Below are 21,742 nucleotides of genomic sequence, written 5' to 3'. Positions count from 1 at the left end.
TTTTTTGGAGCAGTAACATATTATTTATTTGTTTGAATATTGTAAAATTTGGAGCAGTTAGATACCAGTAGGCGTATTCTAACTGTCTATTTTTTTTATATATTTTAGTGGTATTCATTTATCTGTTTGGATATTGTTACATTTTGGGACAGTTAGATATCAATTGGCATATTCTAACTGTCTATTTTTTGCTCTAATTTAGTGGTATTCATTTATCTGATTAGTTGTTGTAGAATCTTTGGGCAGTTAGATAGCTTTTGGAATATTCTAACAGTTTATATTTTTTTACTATAAGTTTACTTAAGGTTTAAGTACAGTTTAGTTATCAAATTTTGGTTTTAAGAACATTAAATAAGCGTTTGTAAGATTTGCTGGTAATCTCTGCTTTTGAGTAATGGTACTATCATTACATTTAAACCATCCACATTTCTTTTTTATATATGCAGTGTAGTGCCCTGAATTGGTTGTGGCTCCTGCATGGTAGATTATACCTATTGTTGTGAAGGTCTTCTTACCAAGTGATATTTGACCATGTGTGAATCCAGTCAGCTTGCAGTTGTTTTTGGTACCATCTGCATTGTAACGTAGAAGCATTATTATTACGTATTTACTATGTGTTTATATTACTAACGTGGAGCGATTATCCGAATTGCAGGTAGTACATAATCTACCATGGTTTGCATTTTGTATAAGTTGCTGAAATGGAATGGATTCACAATTAGGAATTGATATATATATATTTGAAGCGTTCATTGGGGATTTCTTCTTGTGTCACATTGTTGCAGAGAGTGCATGTATGTTTCCACATGTATGAAATTTGGAAGATTTCATTTATAGGTATGTTTTTATTTTCCAGTACTTGTAGTAAGTACATTAGAAATTCTTGTGGATCTTCCTGTGAGTTTATGGTGAATTTAACCATTCCAGCACAGTAGTCCAATTGTTGTCTTATTCCATGAACACTATGTGTGTTGTCAGGATTGTTTGTTGCATTTCTGTGAAGTACTAACATTTGCAAACACAATTGGTATGTACTGTGTAAGTAAATGTTGTTAACAATTGGTGGAAATTGAAATTGAATGTTCATTGCTACATTTGCGTAGCAACTTACTCCAACTATATTTGAGAGTTTAAATGGACCAGTTAGTTCTGTATCTGATTGATTTTTTTTTAGTTTGTCTTCCTTCTTTGATGAAGTACCTGGTTTACTTTCCCTAATGGGTTCTTTTATGTTTGTGGTACTTGATGAAGTTTTAGTTTCTTTTACTCTTTTTGGAAGATTTGCAGTGACATCCTGTTGCATTTCTGTTTGATTTAATTTTCTTTCACAACGTTTTACTTTTTGTGGTACAGAATATGTGTTGAGATGAGGGTGTATAGTGAGCAAAGTCTATTGTATTCTAAAATGCAAGGAATATCAGCGTCTACTTTACTTGCATCAAAGTTTATTAGAAAAAGACCGTCAAGTGTACGTAAGCGTGATAGTGCTATGTAGCTCATGCCTTCTTTAAAGACTGTGTTACCAATGTCTATCATTGCTTTGTCTAGGGTAAGACCTTGTGATTTATGAATGGTGATTGCGTATGCAAGAGTTAGAGAAAATTGTTCTCTGCGTACATACATGTCTTTGAAGAGAAGGAATCGAGCTGTTGAGCATCCTATCCTTTTTACTTCTGAAAGTTTGTCAAAGAGAATATTGACAAACTGAATTTTGTTGTCACGTGGGTATGTTTGAAAGCCAACAACTGTACCAGTGCCCCATTAACTATTCATTCGTCCACGTCAAGGTTACGTTTAAGCATTACTCTGCAATTTAAGGATAATTTTAATATCTTTTCCAATCCTGCTGTGTTTGAGATTGATTTTTCTAAACTATTTAGTCTTGTTGTGGCTTGGTCACACATGGGTAGTGTCATACCATGTACGTCTAGTTTGCCTGTGGTGCTAATTTCCATTATTGGTTACATTTCTTTACTTAACATTATTTCATTGAATTTGAAACAGCTTGCAAGAGTTGGCATTAAGGCCATACAATTGACATTTTTGTGGGCTAATTGTTCCGTAACATCTGTAGCACATGCATTATCACCAAAAAGTGCATGAATGTGCCGGGTTTTCAATATTGCTTCTGCTTCTTTAGAAAGTATACCAACTCTGATACTTTTTAAGATGTTGGCATAAGTGAGATCTGCAGATTGCTGCATGTTTTCTGTTAATTCTCTGTATTGGAAATGTTGCCAAAGGTTGACATTTCCAATGTTGCCAACAGTTTTACGGCAGCATTTGTGTCCTAATGTTTTAAAATTAGGCTCACCTTTTACTGGTGTCCATTGAAGAAGATCTCCGAAAACAATAATGTGTTTTCCTGCAAAGAGCTCTTCATAGTTTGTATTGAGTACTTCTTGTAATCTGAGGTGAATCAAAGCCAACATTAGGTTGGACACCAGCTCACTTCATCTATTAGAAGCATTTTCATTTGTTTCAATACTCTGCGTAGTTCCATTGCAGCTTCTGTAGAAAGTTTGTAATAGTCTAATTTGTTTTGGTGTTCTACTGGCAGGAGTAGTAATCAGTGTAAAGTGACACCACCTATGTTGTAGGCAGCTATACCTGTGGGGGCAGTGACAACATCTGACAGTTTGTTGTTTGTCAATTGTTGAAGGAACTTACTGATGATTTTGATTAGGAATGTTTTGCCAGAACCAGCTTCACCACTGTCGTGCAATAGTATAGGTTTGTAATTTTGGCAGGTGCATTCTTTGTTTTCATGTTGTACACCATGTGCAATTTCTTTTGTTACTTCTTGAAAAATGCTACGTTGCTCATTGTTTAGTTTTGATTGTAGTATCATGGGTGTAGGAACTGGGGGGGGAGAGGGGGGACAAATCCCCCCACTATTTTAAGTGGGGGGGATACAATGGCCTTTATCCCCCCCAGTTTGTGTGTCCAGTGTGTGCACTGTCTGCGTGCAAACTTCATATTCTGTCTGAAGTTTGCACGCAGCGAGGGCCATAGGAATCGAATCCATGGCCCTGGCAGTCTGATGATTCACACACAACACTGGGGGAGGGGGAGGAGAACAACGCAGGTCCACGAGCAGGAGTTGTTGACAACAACTCGCTCGTGCGCGTTCCCCTCCTCCCCCACCCCCAGTGAATACACAGCACATGCCAGCCAAGGCTGCTGGTGTGCGCAGTGCAATGCTGCGCAGCCTCCCTCATCTTCAACGTGTGCTGTTGACTTCCCGAGGCGTGACACTAGAATGCTAGTGCTTCCTTCCAGCCTGACCCGTTCCACTCCAGTTAGAGACCCCCTCTTGCCCTTTCTTTGTTGTCTGCAAAGTAGTGCATCTCCCTTGTCACTTTGCTCCGGAGATTGGGTAAGTGGGTATACTCTGAATGCATCTCCATTGTGCGTTGCAATGTCTATTCCTATTTTAATGGTTAATTATTGTTTTGTGATAGTCGGCAGGACTGGACTCGAACCTGTGTGGGGAGACCCCAATGGATTTCAAGTCCATCACCTTAATCACTTGGCCACGAGCACACGACTACAATTAACGATTGCTATCAGTTATATTTCCTATGAGTGTTTTTCACACACCCCACTGTCGCGTATATTTTTGAAAAGTCCTCGTTTCTGAAAACGCATGAGCAGTTTCATGCTGACATCTATCAAATGCCGATCTGTTTTGTTATTGTGAATTCTCTAATCCCTGGTCGCAAGGAGGTGGGGATTGGGGAGAATATAGTATGCTGTCCTACTGCTCCATACTCCACACGCCACACCTTTACTCAGATACTGGGTTGCTTTGAGCTTCTCTGGCAGTGGCTCTCATGGAGGTTGCGAGTAAGGCACTATCGCATTATCAACGTGAGCAAAAACCTCAGAATATTTCTGTGAATTGTAGTTAGGCAGGAATGTATTTACAATGTGAATCTCTAAAAACTGCAGTATTGGGATAAACTAGCACCGGATGGGACGCTCACACCATAGGAGAACAAGCTTTAGTTCCATTCATCGTGTTGTGGGCTTTTTTTTGGGTTAAAGTAACCACACGACTCAAAAAATGACTTGCATATCTTTTTGCAATCAGAAAATGGTAAAATAGTGGTTTTGAGTTTTTTCTGTCTCGGCTTCCCTCCTGTGAGAAATGCAGTCTTTGCGCGTTTTCTGTAGGGAAAGGATATATGCTGCCTGTCGACCTATATTGTTAATAATTGTAGGGTTCCTTTGGGTACTAAAGACCTTTCCTTCATGTGCATTTTCCAAGGTGTCTTTTGTGCTTCTTGAGAAAAGGTAAGTATGTAAGAGAGAGAGTAGGTTTGAGTCAACAATGATTTTCCAATTTGCAAGACAACGAGGTGGCCGAGTGGTTAAGGCTAAGGACTGCTATCCATTGTGCTCTGCACACGTGCGTTTGAATCCCAGCCTCGCCAGGTGCAGCTTTTTATTTATTCTTTTTATGGGCATCAAAATAAACTGACTTCTTCCCGTTTTTTGGGGCAGATTCGTAATCAACTCTGTAAACCCCTAATAATTTGCTTGTCAGACAGATCCCAGTATTCTGCTAGCCTCCCTGCTAGTCAATGCCCACTCCAATGATATGCTTGTCATGGGAAGAAACCCTTTACTCCTCCTGCAGTTTGATCAAGATTGTTGCTTGCCACTGTTAACAAGAGTGATTATTAAATAGCGTTAACTATCGATTTTGGGGGCAGACATGGACGTTACCAGTCCTCAAGCTGAAGCCAGGTAGGCCAAAGTAGCCAGGGCCTAATACCATTGATGTCCATGCCCACCCCTCCAGGAGGTAGTTAAGTATATTAGCAACCAGGCTTCTTTCGTCCCCGTGTGCCATTCGTTTTTTTATATTATTTTTTATTTTTATTAAGGGAAACCAGGCAGCTGGGAAGCCCTCTGGGTGAGTCTCGAGCTGGGGAGGCAGCGTAGGGGGTCAATGCGCCGGATGCATGCAGAGATCAGTATGTGACGGTGCAGGCGTGAATCCTGGTATGGCAGCTCAAGAGGTCAGTGTGACGGCTGCAAAGTTCAGTATGTGACAGTGCAAGCTCGAATCTTGGTATGGCAGCTCAGGAAGTCAATGGGCTGGCTGCAGAGATCCGCGTGCGACTTGCACCATAAGTCCTGCAGGGAGTCACCGCCTATATGCATGGCATCTCGTGGGGTTCATGTACCTGCTGTGGAAATATCGAGTCTCCTGGATGTTCGAATCCTGATATGAAAGCTGATGAAGTTAGTGTGTCTGCTGCAGAGAACCACGTGTGTGTGCAGGTTCGGGTACTGCAGGATGAGCTCAGGGGATTACAGCACCTACCACATAGATCCTGGGGGGTGGCTGCGTTGGGGGTCTTGGGATGGCACCTCAAGTTGTTATCGTGTCTTCTGTAAAGATTTGGGAGGGACTGGTTTTTCGAATTCTGTTGTGAAAGCTTCGAGGTTTGATAACTTGCTAAGGGAGGCCAGGTTATTGCACTGGCATACGAGCTCAGCTAGTTAATGCACCTGCTGCGTGGGTCAGAGTGACACATTCTTCAGCATCAGCTGCACAGACCTGTGTGGTCTGACTGCAGGTAGGTTGCAGTCCTTCCAGGCAGGGTTGACTCAGCCTCTCTGCCCTTCCCTGGTTGATAAAATGCGGACCAATTTTCAGTAGATGATTAGAAATGAAACGTTTTGTTCTGGGAGTTTGTCTAAAAGCGCTCGAGAGATGAAACATTCAGACCGGTGCGATGTTAGTAATCTGCGTATGTGTTTATTGTAAGGCGCCAAGTCAGCGGCATAACCGTTTCGGTCAAGGCAGGACAGTTTACGTGTGCCAGATTACCCATAAGAACAAAAAAGCTACAAACCGAAAATGGCCACCTGCGAAGTAGAAAAAAAAAAAGAGACCCTCTCATTTTCTATCTGCCACTGGTGACCCAGAGTAGGGGAGGAGACTCTCAAGCAGCAAGAGAAAAGGGAAGATATCGGAGGATGGTAACTGAGCGTTGGGCAAGGTGAGGTGGGCTAGGGGGAAAGGCAGTCTGGGGCACTGGTAAGGAAAATGGTGGATCCAAAAGAGAGTTAGAGATTGACACTGTTTACTGGTGTGCTTCGCGTACCCTGATTGGCCAGGGCTCTCCGTTCTAATAGAAGTTAACAGCACTCATTTCAAAAACCTTAGAATGAAAGGCCTAGCTGGCCATTCTAGGATTCAAACCTATACACTTTACGTGTCCCAGGGATTTCTGCAGAGGTCGCATTGCATCAACCAATGTCATCAGTTGTACCATCAATTCTACCAAATTGTTTTCATAGTTTTAATTCAAAAGCAAAGGACGGTGATTTTTGCTTATTGGTAATTGCCACTTTTTTAAGCAGGGGCAGCTGGTGCAAAAGGAGGTTTGATGCAGACCATTAGTGCTTCCCCCAATCAGTCAATGCTAGTGCATTTGAGGGTAACACCTCAATTCGAAGAATAGGATAGAAGATTCATCATCCTTAACACTAGTGTGTGTCTATGGCTGGTCTGACAGTGACATATGCACCAAACACATACCAGTGCTACCATCTAAGGCCATTGTGAAAGGCCAAACCAGCATTTTGTCACCCTGCGCACCAATAGAAGGAAGGGAGGATCTGCTGGTTGGCATGTGATGAACTTATCGTGCATAGGATGGCACCAAATGCATGTGACTGGAGAGTCACATTATATGGCAGGCTTCGCTGACATAGGCCAGGTCCCACTCCCTACTAGCACTAAATAAACGGTTTTATGGGTGAATGTGATAGTGATGACTCCAAATGCATTTCCGCTACAAAGCCACTGTGCAAATGCATTCCCTCTACAAAGCCACTGTGTGTTTCACTCCGAATGCATTCCAGCCACTGTGTGTTTCAGTCCAAATGCATTACCGCTACAAAGCCACTGTGTGTTTCATTCCGAATGCATTCCCGCTACAAAGCCACTGTGTGTTAAGGAAATTACATCTTTGAAAAAACTGACCTGTTATTAAACTATTGCACTTAGTATTTAGAAATGTCCTGGCCTGAGGCACTTGTCTTCTGGGTCCCCCCAATTTCCCTCCTCCTGGTCTCAGAAACCTTAGTCACTGAATTCTATTACACCAACCTAGGCATAACTTCCCTTTAGCCAAACCTTTTAAAATCAATACCTATGCATTTTTCAGCTTAACAAGATCACATGTTATGGCCTATATGTACACCCTAAGGGCACTGAAAGAGTTAATCGTAAAGGACAATCATTGTGAATGAAGAACATATAGCGCTAAGAGGGGGGAAACTTTCTTCTCAGACACTATGCTACTTGGGATGTTAAATCCTGAAAGGAATGTGGCCGATGGGTTATGTCGCGGATAAGAACGTGGTATGGGGTTCACAATTAAGAGAATTCCACCAAGCCAGAGGGGGCTTACTTAGAAGCTGTGGTCTTCATCCCATTGGGAATGTCCAGTTGAAATCCAACCACAGCACCATATGTATTGTGAGTCGACAGCTATTTCTGGTCATCCAGAAAAATGACGATCTCGCGCCTGACTTTTTTTGGCTGTTCCGTTCCCCTCCTCCCCGGAGCAAAGGTTTTGTTAGTGTTCAGCACTGCTTTGCATTGTTAAAGGCTCACAAGCTTAACGCCACCTGCTTTTCATAGTAATTCATTGCAAAAAGGTGTTCGTTAAAAGAATTTAAAATATTATACATTAATAACACTGGAATGAAAACTACCTTGAAAAACCTAGGAAGTGAAAACATGTTGGAAGATAGAGAGAGTAGACACCTTATCAGTGTCTTATCATTCACTTGCAAATGCAGAGCCTGGTTGAATCCAGTCTTCTCCCTGGGAGAGCCACTGGAGGGTGATCCTCCTGAGATCTGACCACCTGCCAGCCGCTCCTTCATGATCCTCCTGGATTTAATATCTGATCCTTCCACTGAAGCCAAAGATCGAAAAGACTCTGGATATTGTATATATCAAAAATGCATGTGGAGGTCAACTTGTACAATAGAGTTCTTTCTCCATCTCAACTCATTCCTTTTGTACCAGAGACAGAGTAACTTACCGCTGATCAAAACTACTAGCCGCTCAGTGAAGTTACCACTGATCAAAACTACTAGCTGCACAGTGAAGCAACTCATCTAACATGCCCACTTTGGGCAAAAACTGACCCACCCTAAAAGGTTGGGCCTGCACTATGGAAATCCAGGTGCTGCCTGAAACCCTGGTGAGTTGGGACGGGAGAAATGTAATTTTGGCCTGTGTGAGAAGAGTTTTAGAGCTTTTGGGAGACAAAAAAATGATCCTGGCCACTGCCCCGACTGTCTGACAAACACCTTCTTTCCCTGTCCAAGACGGGCCCTACCCTGGACGGGCAAAATACCCAGCACTCCACTGAGCTCACCCCCTAGCGCTTCCCACTTTATATACCTAGAACTTACCCTCACCCCTTCTCTCTCTCTGCACTTGCACGTTGTGAATGTTCACAGGCCTAGTAGGTCCGCCTCTATCTTATAGTGTTATATTTAATTTTACTCCCATGTTCCCTCCCTGTTGCCCTGTGGGCGTTTTGAAACACAATTTACTTGTTGTATAAGCGCCTAACAAGCAAACAATAAATAAATAAATAATAATACATGAGCATGATAGAGTGAGTATTGATTCCTTTCTCAACCTGCCAACCAGCATGCCAAGGAAGACAAAATGGGCGAGTGCGGCACTCAGATTTCAAGAAGCCCTTTCTCTGAACCAAAGGTTCTTGCCTCCATTAACCCTTAGCTGGAAGCTCATGGGGATTAAGTGGAGTGTCCTCCTGACTGCCCCCTTTCTCTCATCTGCCAAATCACATATTCGTTTTTTGCACATGGGATGCTAAGTATCTCTTTGAGAGAGAATGAGAAAGGGAGAGAGAAAGAGAAAGGGATAGAGAGAGAGATAGAAAGAAAGGGATAGAGAAAGAGAGAGAGAGAAAGGAAAAGTGAGGATGAGAGAAAGAAAGTCAGAGAGAAAGGAGAGAGAAAGAGTGTGCATGCGAGAGAGAGATAGAGAGAGAGAGAGATTGACAGATCAAATTGTGAGCTAGAGATATGGTACCTATCTAGGAGGGTTGGGTTGCAGGTTGTTTTGTCTTGTAAGGCCCAATCCCACCTTTCCCTGACTAACCGTCTCTCCTCTAATATCTCCTACCACCTTACACTACACACACAAACCCTACACATACGGCCACAAAAGGCCTAGCCATGAGCACATCAACACTAACCGAGCCTTGACTACACTCTCCTCCTTAGTTCTGTCGCACTCTCCCACAGCAGCGGTTAATCAGACCCAAAGCCCTATAGTCTATCTGATCTTGGGCTCATCCTTATGGATTACATACTCCCAAGTTTCTCTGCCAACCCCATAGAAAGCAGATTGGCACACAGGAACCAGGTACTTTTGACCTGCACCCATCAACACCACAGGTTTCGCATACAGAGAGGTTTCATGAGTTGTGTAATCCACACGCCTGTGCATATTAGTGATAGTATTCAGATTATGTAACTTCATAAATAAATATGTTGTGCTGTGCGCATCTAACAACATTGTGCTTCATATGTCCTTGGTTCAAAAAGGAACTTTGAAGACCTGAAGCTGTGAAGCACATGTGCCAGAGCTGATTTTCGATTACTTGCAGCAGCCGAACCTCACACAGGAAAGCGGACACCTGCACAGCATAATAAGTGAGTAAAGTTGATTAACAGAATGGCATATATGTTGCAATCCTCTTTTGTCTGATCCTGTGTGTACAGATGTTTTTGCTTGAAAGTATTACTGTTTTTATTTCCCTTGCTGCCCACACCACCTTCTCATGGGAACTGTTTGTGTTTGCTTTATTCAAACCTTCCCATCACACTTTTCACTCAAGTGCCTGTCAGTATTTTTTTAAAGCAGCTGCAAACCCGCCCTACCATCAGCCACTCGATTTATGAGCACTATGCACGTCCTTCAGTGACGTTCTGTTAAAAACATGCATTGGCAAAGCCAACAATTTCAGCTTGTTTATCAATATCAGGCATTCACCAAGCAGTGCTATTATATGTCCATAATGCCCAAGTACTTTCACCACCTTGCAGCTGCTAGATTCCAGTTAAGACCACTATGACAGTGCATGGCAAATGTATTTCCCCATACCTACACAAAAGCCAAAACTGTTGGCATTGGCAATGCCCAATTAAGAATGCCTTTCATCTGTGTGCCCTGCTGCCCTTCCCTCCCAACATGGGAATAGGATGAAATGGGTTGGGGATGCATGTTGCCCAGGAACCTTGCTTTGTTTGAGAAACTATGTTTATAGAGGTAAGTAATTTATTTTTCTAGTGATGTAATTCCCCATGATTTCATTTCCTGTGGTCACCCTACACACATTACATTGGTCCCACTCCCACACTTGATTTGCAGAACTTAGCTCCACAAGTCCTTGGAATGGACCTGCGTGGAGAGTGAGACACATAAAATATTTCTCACACACACACACACACACACACACACACACACACACACACACACACACACACACACACACACACACACACACACACACACACACACACACACACACACACACACACACACACTCACACACTCACACACTCACACACTCACACACTCACACACTCACACACACACACTTTATGTCCCTAAAAGAAATTGATCAACCCCTCAGTGTTTATTGGCAAGTGGATGTTTTTTATTGCATTTCTATATTAACTTTCACTGTGGCATTCAGTGTGCCTTTTTACTTCCTCCCCACCTCACCCATCTACCCCGGGCATCAACATATCTGTGAGAAAATCACAGGAGTGGGCATCTTGGATAGGTACGCTGTACAGAACACAACAAATACTTTTTTATAAATGGTAACATTGCATTGACAATTCCATGTCTGGCCGCATTGCTATAGCTGTATAGTCTCCTTTTTTTCTCTTTCTGAATGTAGTCTTCTTTTTTTCTTTTTCAGAATGGACATTCGTAAATTCTTTGTTATAAAACAGTCCAGTGCAGCAGAGAACATGCCTGTTTTGCAGTCCACAGACCAACAGGTAGGATCAGAAGTTGAATGTACTGATGCGGCTCCAATTGAATGCATTGCAATGACTTCACATGACGCTATCCAGCCACGCCCACAAATGAATATGACGAAAGGATCTATGGAGCAGAAGAAATCCTTGGGGCAACAACTGGCAATGTGGAAGATGACCAGGACAACTGTGAAATCTTTGTTGAGCAAAAATCAACCAGCCTTTCAGATAGCAATGACGAGGGAGCTCTTCTAAGTGCAATGGTTCCAAATCACCCATCTGTGAAATGTATACCAGTTCAAACCATTGTAGTGCAGTTCCAAAATCAGAAGAAGCGCGTATTGCATTTTCAGGAAAGCTGGTTCAAAGATTTTCCATGGTTGCACTACAGTACCAAACTGGAAGGAGTTATTTGCTTCCCCTGTGCAAAGTCTGCTGCATTGAAACTGGTTGATCTCTCAAAGAACGCTGAGCAAGCGTTTGTTACTATTGGTTTCAACAATTGGAAAAAGGCTATAGAAAAGTTCAACAAGCATCAGAATAGTTCTGCTCATGCATACTCTGTAAAGCAATTGGCACACCATAAAGCAAGTAAACCAATTGATTCACAACTTTGGCAACAAGTAAAAAAACAACAAGATTCTTGGTTGTGCCTTAACAAGATAATTCACACAATTGCTCTTCTGGCAAAACAAGGTCTTGCCCTGCGAGGGCATGATGACAAAGATGGGAATTTTAGGCAAGTTTTCGATGCACGAGCAGATGATGTGCCTTGTCTGAAACAATGGATCACATCAAGCAGAGCTGAATACTTGAGCCCAGACATCCAAAATGAAGTTCTGCAGTTATTGTCTCATGCAATTTTGCATATAATCCGTAATAGTATTGGCGACAATCCCTTTGCTGTTATAGTTGATGGCACACAAGATATATCAGGTCAAGAACAAGAATGTTTTTGTATCCGATATGTTGACCAAGATCTTTGTCCACATGAAGATTTTATTGGACTGTACCAAGCAGAGGATACCAGCGGAGCATCAATTGCGAACATTTTAAAGGATGTTTTATGTCGTCAGGGTCTGTCTTTGTCAATGCTTAGAGCACAAACTTATGATGGTGCAGCAAATATGGCAGGGAAGTACCATGGTGCACAAGCAATAATACGGCAACAACAACCACTTGCATTGTATGTCCATTGTGGAGCTCACTGTACAAACTTAGTCATTCAGGCTGCCGCAGATGCAATACTCTATGTTCAAGAGCTTGGTAATCTGTTTGGGCAATCTATGACATGTCGCACAAAATTTGCAGATATTGTCCAGCAATCAACTGAAGGTCCAGCCAAGGTTGCCAAAATCAAGCCATTGTGTCCCATGCGCTGGACGTTTCGGGTAAAAGCTGTACAAAAAGTAATGGACAATTATGAGGCTATTCTGGAAACATTAGAAGAAATGGCAGCTTCCAAGAATAGTGGTGATGTGCCCGCTCGTGGCCTATTAAAACAATTTCAAGAGGGAATAACTTTCTTAGGCCTGCAGATTGTTGTCCAAGTCATGCAGCTCCTTGAGTGCTTGAATATTGCCATGCAAGGAAACCAACAAACTTTATCCTGATTACTTGCAGCTGTGAATCACACAAACAGTGCCATCCTAAAGCTTTGCAGCGAACAATCGTTTGACAGTCTACTTATGTACAATAACAATATGGTGACAAAATATGAACTGAAGGAGATAGAACTGCCCAGACAACGCCACATTCCAAAACGTATTGATGAAGGATTAGCTGAAAATGTTCATCCAAGAACCATAAAGGACTGCTACAGACCACAGTATTTTGAACTTTTAGACACCGTTTCTGTTCAACTTAAGCAGCGTTTTGACCAGGAAGGCATCCAAATGTATGAACATATTGTACAGCTGCTTCTAACAGGCAGAAGCGCAGAAAATATTGTTAAGTATCCAGAAATTGAATATCCCCTCCTCTCGGCACAATTAACAACATTATCAAGCGTCCATAAATATTCTTCCATCTCAGAATTGGTAGAGATCTTTCGACGGATGCCTCCCACAGAAAGAGCTTTCTTTGCACAGGCGGAGAAGCTACTGCAGATCCTCCTCACTGCTCCAGTATCTTCCTGTGAGGCTGAGAGGAGCTTTAGTGCTTTACGGCGACTGAAAACCTGGCTGCGCACAACAATGACTCAGAAAAGACTCAATCATGTGTGTGTGTGCAATATACACAAAGATATAATGGATCTGGTGGACATACAAACAATTGCAAAACAATTTATCATGCGTACCGAACGCCGGAAAAAAAATTTGGTTTTTTGGACAAATGCTCATGATTATCACTCACTACAAAATAATTGACAGATCATTTTACTCTGTGGTTTGTGTCTGCAGCAAAGCCCCCATTAAGAGGCTTGTACAGTTTGTGAGATTTGTGGGCAAGCCAGGAATGATGGGTGGACACCCAATCTTTTTGGGACGAGCTATGCACAGGCCATGAAAGCCTTTTGGCCTGGGAAGTGGCAAGATTTTTACGTGAGCTGAGCTTTCTGAAGTGAGATGCCAAATAAAAGGATTTTGTACTGTGACTTAACTGCTTTACTTTTTCTTAATTTTCTTCTGTTTTCTTTTCTCTTGTTTTGTACAGTGATGATATATGTGATTCAATACGTACTGCTATTTTAATTTTGCGAAAAGTAGAGTTAGTTGACTAAAAAACAATAAATAAATAAATAAATAAAAGAAGGCCCAAGGTGTCCCCTGTCCCCCCAGATTTTATGGGTCTCCTACGCCCCTGTGTAGTATAGTTAAGTCTTCTTTATCTTCATACTGACACATGGTGTTTTCTACTTCTATCATAGCTAATTCTGCCTCATTTGTTATTAGTGGCTCTCCCAGTGGTTCTTGCTTCCTGTTACAGAAGGTTGACTACTGTCAGGAGTGTCCTTATCTAGTTGGGCCTGGAGCTCTTTTTCGTGTTGCTGTTCATTGTGCAACATTGTTTTGTACTGTGTAAAGTTTACATCAGTTATAGTGCTTTCATTTGCTTTGAAAGCGTCTTCAATGAGTCATAGTTATCTAGTATTTCTTCTTCTTTTCTCCATGGTTTAAAGAGTTGTAGCAGGGACATGTAATATACTTCTTTATGTTGAGGAGTCTTTAATGACAATTTGATATGATTAATTAAATATGGTTTGGTGAGTTTTACTAAGCTGCCTTCACAGTTTGTCACTCTGTATTTACCGTTTGTTTCATCAGGTTTTATATTATTGTTGTATGTGTAGTTTTGGGCTATGTGGTATAGACACATGGTTTCCAAAGTGCTACTCCTGTTTGGGTAGTATGTGTCCAATAAATTGTTTTTTAAAATGTCTTGGCTGTTGGGATCATGTTTGGCTATTGTTTCTATATCTTTGTATGATTTTACAACTCTTTTTCTAGATTTAGCTGGACCAAGACTTAGCCATACTATATTTTCAGATTTACCATACAGTGCAGTACCAGTTAAACGATCAGCTGCTTCATAGGATCCACATTCTCTATGGGACAGCATTTTTATGCCCAACCTGTATACTTTTTGAGACACTGTTTTATCTGATGACAGGTCATTCCAGAGGTCTTGCAGCTCTGTCTTTTCTGCTTTGGTTAAGTATGCTGTGACATATCGTGCAACTGCAGTAGACTTGTCTGCAATGTACTGCACATCTATGTTTGCATTCCATAAGTGGGCAATGATTGCATTGTAATCATTGATATATTTTTCTTCTTCTTTTTTTTTATGTAATATGTATTTTTAGGTGACTTACCTTTAACACTATGGGTCTCATCACGACCCTGGCGCTGGACCATGTTGCTAATAGCATGGTAACTTACCGACTTCGCCATGGCGGAATGGGGAATTACCGCCCCATTCCGAGGTTGGCGGGTGGTAATTCCCCATGCCGCCATGGCCCTTCCCCATTCCCATTTTTGCCCCATAGGGCTCAATGGGAATGGAGAAGGCGCTAAGTACGGTGCCGCAAATTGCAGCACCGTACTTAGCACCAAGGTCCCTTTGCGGGTTGGTTTTTAACGCCTGCAAAAAGCAGGCGTTAAAATCTCCAACCCGCAAGGGACCTCGTAATCAGGCATTAAGGGGTTAACGGCACTGCCACCTTTTACGGCGCCGTTAACCCCTTAACGCCAGGGTTGTAATGAGGGCCTATGTCTAACTGAAAACATGAGGTTGTTCACTTGACCTGTATTTGTAACTGGTCTAGGGAAACAAAATCGGCATTTGGTGTAGTATTTCCCTTTGTTTTTGCATTTGCGACGACAATATTTGCCACATTTGTGTCTTTGAAATTGTAAAATTTGTGCATGAAGATCACTATTTTTGGATTCCGATGGAATTTCACAAGTGACATATTTTTCAATAAACTGTAAAACAGTGCATCACTGTCTTGACCAAATTTAGGAGCATCTTTAATCCATAAAAGCATGTGGATATGTGGTGCTCCTCTGGCGTGTATTCTTTTCTCCAAAAGAAGTGTTGCACTTCTCCAAGGGGAGGAACAGTTTTATTACAAATAAAATGTAGCATAGCAATGAATCGATGATGAAAATATCTTGAAACATTAACAGGATCCAAAGAACAAAGGTCTCCTGGTGTTAGTATATCTATGTTTGTTTTGTTTTTATTTGATATGCGTAGGAAATCATGTACATCTTCCCATGCATATTCTGCACAACTTAATGTAACAGACCAGCTTCTTGTGTCTCTTGAATTATTTCAGTTGTATCCTTCAAGTTTTCTTCAATATTAATTTATTTGTAATATTCATTATCCTCTTTAAGATATTGCAAGGCTTCTCTAACTTTATGTAAATCTACCAGCTGTTGCCAATTTTTTTTGTCTTTTGTAGGTACTCCATTTACCAAGATAATTAAAGATTGTTGCATTGGACGTTGCACTCCTAGAGTGTGCACATTTTCTTTTAGATCTAATGGTTAATACACTACTTTTCCACAAATACCTTTCACTAATTCAGAGGGAGGTAATTTTGCAGTTTTTGGTTGAAGGCGTATTATTGCTTGAAATGGGTGCACTGTTCGAATTATGATGCTCTCATATAAATTAAGTTGTTGAAGGGGTTTTGGTAGTGTATATAATTCCAAATTATTTGTGATGGCACGTGAAGGAGTTTGGTTGTTGTCAAATTTTGTAGTGCATTAACTACAGAGTATTACGGGGTCAGTTATTTCGTATTTGTTTTCTACTATAAGGTAGAGAGCTAATTCAAACCATTTAGAATCTTCCTTGTCTTCTATTTTGTATGATAGGTGTACAGTTTTTGTGTTACTTTTATAAAAAGTTCTGCAGCAACATACACACACATGGTTTGGTACATCAGCTGATGTACTTTTAAATTTTTGTATTTCTTTTTTGTATGTGTGTAGTAAAAGGTTGCCATGTGTAGAATTGTTACTAATTTGGTTTACAGCTATTTCATTCTGTAAGTGGGTTTCACTTCCAAAATATTTTTTCTGGATATAGTCGATTTCTTCTAGTAGGTCTTTTCCTGTACCATGTAGAAGCATGTTATTTAAATTGGCTAGTGCTAAAGCAGGACTTTTCGCATAGTACAGTTTATAAACTAGATTTCTTATAGTTGAATGATGTGTTGATATCCTTTTGATATCATGGAAGGTGGTTTTGCAAGTAGGTCGTGTAATGCAGGCCAATGAATGTCCTTGTAGTCCTGTGTACTTGCGTACTGGACAGGTATCCATATTTTGCAGTAGTTTAATTTTGATTTTGTCTTTGCTTTTCACATATTGATTGAGGAATTGGCGTAAAGACTTGAAAAAATGTTTGGGAATGTTACACATTGACATACATGGCCATTTGTACAGTAGACGTTCTGATTCAGTTGAATGGAGGGGTAATTCTAAGTTTTCAGGACATATTTTTGTAAGGAGTACTTCTTGGTCTATTATGGTATTATTAACTTTTTCATAACCTCGACCACTGCTATATATGGCAATTGTATTTGTTTGCTTTTGTTTGTACGCTTCTTCATTAAAGTATGGTTCTGTGCTCATAGTGTGACTCCATTCACCTCCGTAGATACTTAAGAAGTTCTTTCTTTTGACATTTTGTTTATTGAGAAGTCTTTTTTGTAATTTAGTTATTAGTTTTGTTAGTGGTTTCATTTTGTTTAACACTAAAATAAATAACTTTCTTTTGAGAAGAATTGCACTGTCTATCAATGCTTCTAAGATTAATTTCCTACGATTTGGCTAAAATACTTTTCTTGGTATGCTTACTTTGAACTATATCAAGATTTAAAGAAGTAGTTTTATCTGTAGTGATAGCTGATTTTCTACTAATTGTTTTTTGGTTTGGTTTACATTTTGCTAGAGGAGGCAAGGTTTTTGTACTTGAAACTTCTTTTGTTTCACTAAATGACTGTATTAGCTGTTTTGTTTCAACTTTTTTTTACAAATTGTGCTAGAGATGGATGCTTATGTTGGACACTTTTATTTACATTTGCTCTACTTCTGCGTTGCTTTCTACGGACTTGATTTTTGGTAGGCATTCTTTAGGGTCTGTTTAAAAAAATAAAGAAGGTATGGGTTGGGGTGTTCTGCAATGTATGTGTGCTGTGTGCATGAGTGTTTGAGGAAGATGATAAAGATGTATGTAATGGTGTGTGATTGTGCATTGGGAACTACAACTAGTAAGGATGGGTATTCTTGAATTAATGTGTTACTAAACTGGGGTTCAGATGACAGAAAAAAGTAAGCTAGTGGTGTGGAGAAGTATAAATAGTATATCTAATGCTATACAATTAAAACAGTTGTTTGTTCTATAACATCTAAATTCTAGCGGTTGAGTTGGGTAATATGTGTGTCGAAAAATAGGAATATGTGGGCCATTCTGGCTGTAAATCGCTGTTTAAGACATGGGGATTTTTGGACAGAATGCTGCAGAATCTCTATTTTTAGGCACAGAAATAGCATGAATTAACCTTACAGTGTGCTTGAGTAATAATACAAATATTATGGTGATATTCTACTTACTTTTTTTCTAAAATGAAGAGGTTACTTCTTAGTTGTTCTTTGTACTTCAAATTCGGTTGCTTCTTTTCAGGAGAATGGTCTTCACTGCAATTGTAAAAGAAACAAATTAGTAATTTTGTTTGTATATAGCACTGTTTTTAATTTAGACATTGATTTTTTTAATTGAAATCCTCAGCGCCTTCCTCAAAACCATTAAAACTATCTTATTTACATAAGATATGTTGCACCAGTTGAATACATATGATATGTTCTTAATGAACAAATTGTATTGCAATGACTAACTGTAGCAAACAAAATATCTTTACTTATTCTTGTGAAATTCATAATGTACCACTGAATACCATTATTCCTGTAACTAAGTTTTTCCAAGTAATAGTGCCTCAATGTCATGGGTTGCTTGTCCTATATAAATGTAAGTAATTAAATAAATAAAGAAATACAAAAAAATTATGTAATTGTACAAGTATTATTGTTTGAGATTTGAACATAGAGTGTGCATGCAATTTTGTTTGACTATATGTAGTCTATATATCTCATTTTAAAAATGTTAGTTTAACATAGTTTAACATGATTTGAGTGTGTGTGTGTATAAAGAAATTAAATAGTATAAAGATTTGTAAGTGACAGTTGATTTTAGGAGATTGAAAAAAAGACAGTAGATTCATTTTACAGATTATACAAGCTAAAGGTCAGTTAGAAAATGTGTTCATTTACTGTACAGAAAATATGCATACCTGTATTTTGTGTTCATGCATATGGATATGCATGGGGTTGCAAGTAGAAATCTTGGAGACTTGTACAGTATTTCTTGTAGATGGTGATTGCCAATGATATGACACTTGTACTCGGAGAGATTCACAGTACATTTGCAGTGCTGATCTATGATGATGCACTTAGATGTAGAGGACTTGAATGTGATTGGTGGATGGTCAAGTGACTTCTTAGCTACATCCAATGAGGGAATGGCACAGAGAGTGAACTGGAAATGGTAGAAGGGCTGTTCATGTTACGATATGTCCGCGGACATGGCGGTAGTTCGCGGACATCGGGTGTTACATGCAGGGATTTTTGGGTTCAGAAGTCATGCAAATAAGAATGAGCACTGAAAGGGATTGGTCAGGAAAGTTTAGTGGGTGTGTTGTGCCAGGAGAGAGTTTCTCAGATACTCTTTTTGCTGAGAGAAGAGCAGATAGCTATGGCTGTGTGTTTCAGAAAACAGATTGTTTGGATTTTGGGAGACTCGTGGATACATTGGTTGAAGGTGCATGCAGAAACCTGTGGAGTAGCTGTAGATCTTGGATTCCCACATGTGGAAGTACACTGTCATGGAGTACGTGGAATGAAGTGGTTGGACTTGTTACCTCTCTGTGAAACATTGGAGACAGAGCAACATCCAGATATAATTATAATTCATTGTGGAGGGAACAGTTTAGGAATTGTGTCTGGAATTTCTTTGCAATTTGCAATGAAAGAAGGACTTGGGAAGGTCATGGACATGTTTCCAAATTCTCAAGTAATTTTTTAATGGATTGCGCAGAGACAAATGTGGCTTTGTTCTTCTTCATTTGGTCCACAAATGGAGAAAGCAAGGCGCAATGTCAATAAGGCTGTTTGTGCCTTTCTAAGTGATTTTGGTATGTCCTCTTTTCACAATGAAAATATTATGTTTCGTAGTAGAGATGGAGTACATCTAACTTATGCTGGCAATCCGATTTTTCTAAGAAACATATAAAATGCATTGCGACCTTTTTTAGAATTACAGCATCCATTTTGAAGTAGGTGTTGAGTATTTATAATTTTTGAAACACAAACACCTCCCAAAGGCTCTTTTCAGAGCCACCACTTCCTCCCAGAGAAAATTGCAATGGTTTTGATAGGGTAGCACCCCAGAATTTTAGATGTCCGCGGACTGTCCGCGAACTTCTAAAAAATACAAAGGGCCCTGCTTCATTTATTTTCACTTCTATTTTTTAACTGTGAAAGGCGGCTCTGAAAAGAGCCTTATTTTTTTTAATTTTTGTTATTTTATATATTTTGGGTTTTTTTATACACGACACACTAGGAGAGGAGGGGAAAGGAGGGTAAAGGGGGGGACACCAACCACAGGGATAAGAAAGGGGGAGCTGAGAGAGGAAGATGTAGAGTGGGCTTTATTTGGGTAGTGAGCAGGTCTTCTCGTGCTCTGAGACGATAGTCTCAAAAGCACTACGAAGTCGCTCCCCCTGCAGAGTACTGTGTCACAGTACATACACACAACTGTGAGCCTCGAAAGGTAAGGGTCATCAGCATTATGTATGGCCTGTGAGGCAGCTTGAGGAAGACGCTGTCCCACAGAGGTGTTCCTTGTGGTGACAGGATCAGAAACGGAGGATGAAGTAGAGGAAATCAACCTACTACACTCCTCGCAAGGTACAACCTTGCGAATGGCCCCAGAGTGAAATGACCTTAGGTGTTGCTTCATGGTAGTGGTCCCAAAGCTGTACGAACCATGCCTCCCGCGACTGAGTACCATTTTGCACTCATTGCAGGTGACTCGGTTCGCATGAGCCTTAGGACCATCCCCATGAATGGTAAATAACCGCCACACCCAATACTCACGCCGAGTGCGGGTAGTAGGGATTTCCACTACCTCATTCTCATCGTCCTCTTCTTCCTCCTCTGCATCCTCACTCCTGTTCCACTCTTCAGGCCCTTGGGGAGGTGGTGGTGGTGGAGGGGGTGGGGGTGGTGCTGAAGCAGGTGCAGCACCAGGTGGCAGTAGTGCAGCCATGGATGCCATCTCGATGATGGTGTAATCTGCAAGTTGCAGCAAAAATAGCTGTGCTCTGAAGAATAGCCAGAAACACAATGAGAATAAGCTCTAGGGCGTGGTCTTTTATAGGGGTACTTGTACGCAGTCCACGGACATGCGCACTGTCCGCGGACAGATCGAACACAAAAAAAGGTTCAAAAACGTTCAAAAAGTATGTAGAAACTCAGGATTAGTATGTGGGACTTGTGCTATGGTGAGTTTTTATTGAGAAATATTGTGGATTACTTGGAAATGTACTTTTAAATTGTTCGGGGACACGAACAGTGTCCGCATTCAGAACACGCAATCAGCATGGGCGCAGTCACATGTTCACGAAGGAAGCGGCTGTCCGCAGGACACCAAATGCATGGACATTGGTTTGCGCATGCGCGTTGATGTTCTACGGACACTGTTCGGGTCCTGAAGTAATTAAAAGTGCGTCACATGTCAAACGAACAGTTACGGACAACCGTTTGTTCTTAGAACAGTTTAACTTCCTTGCAAACAATACGGACAGACATAGCGTCCTCAGGACACCTCCATTTTTGTTTATTTATGAACATTTCAGAACACCGCGTGTGTTCTTAGAACAGTTTCAACTTGCTAGTGAACATTACGGACAGGTATACTGTTCTTCAGGACACCTCCATTTTCGTTTATTTACTAACATTTCAGGACACTGCTTCTGTTCTTAGAGCAGTTTCAACTTGGTAGTGAACATTATGGACAGGTATAGTGTTCTTCAGGACACCTCCATTTTCATTTATTTACGAACATTTCAGGACACCACTTGTGTTCTTAGAAC

The sequence above is a fragment of the Ambystoma mexicanum genome, chromosome 9 (genome assembly GCF_040938575.1).
Source record: "Ambystoma mexicanum isolate Mex_15411 chromosome 9, UKY_AmexF1_1, whole genome shotgun sequence".
Classification (NCBI taxonomy): Eukaryota; Metazoa; Chordata; class Amphibia; order Caudata; family Ambystomatidae; genus Ambystoma; species Ambystoma mexicanum.
This window is presented reverse-complemented; position numbering follows the sequence as displayed.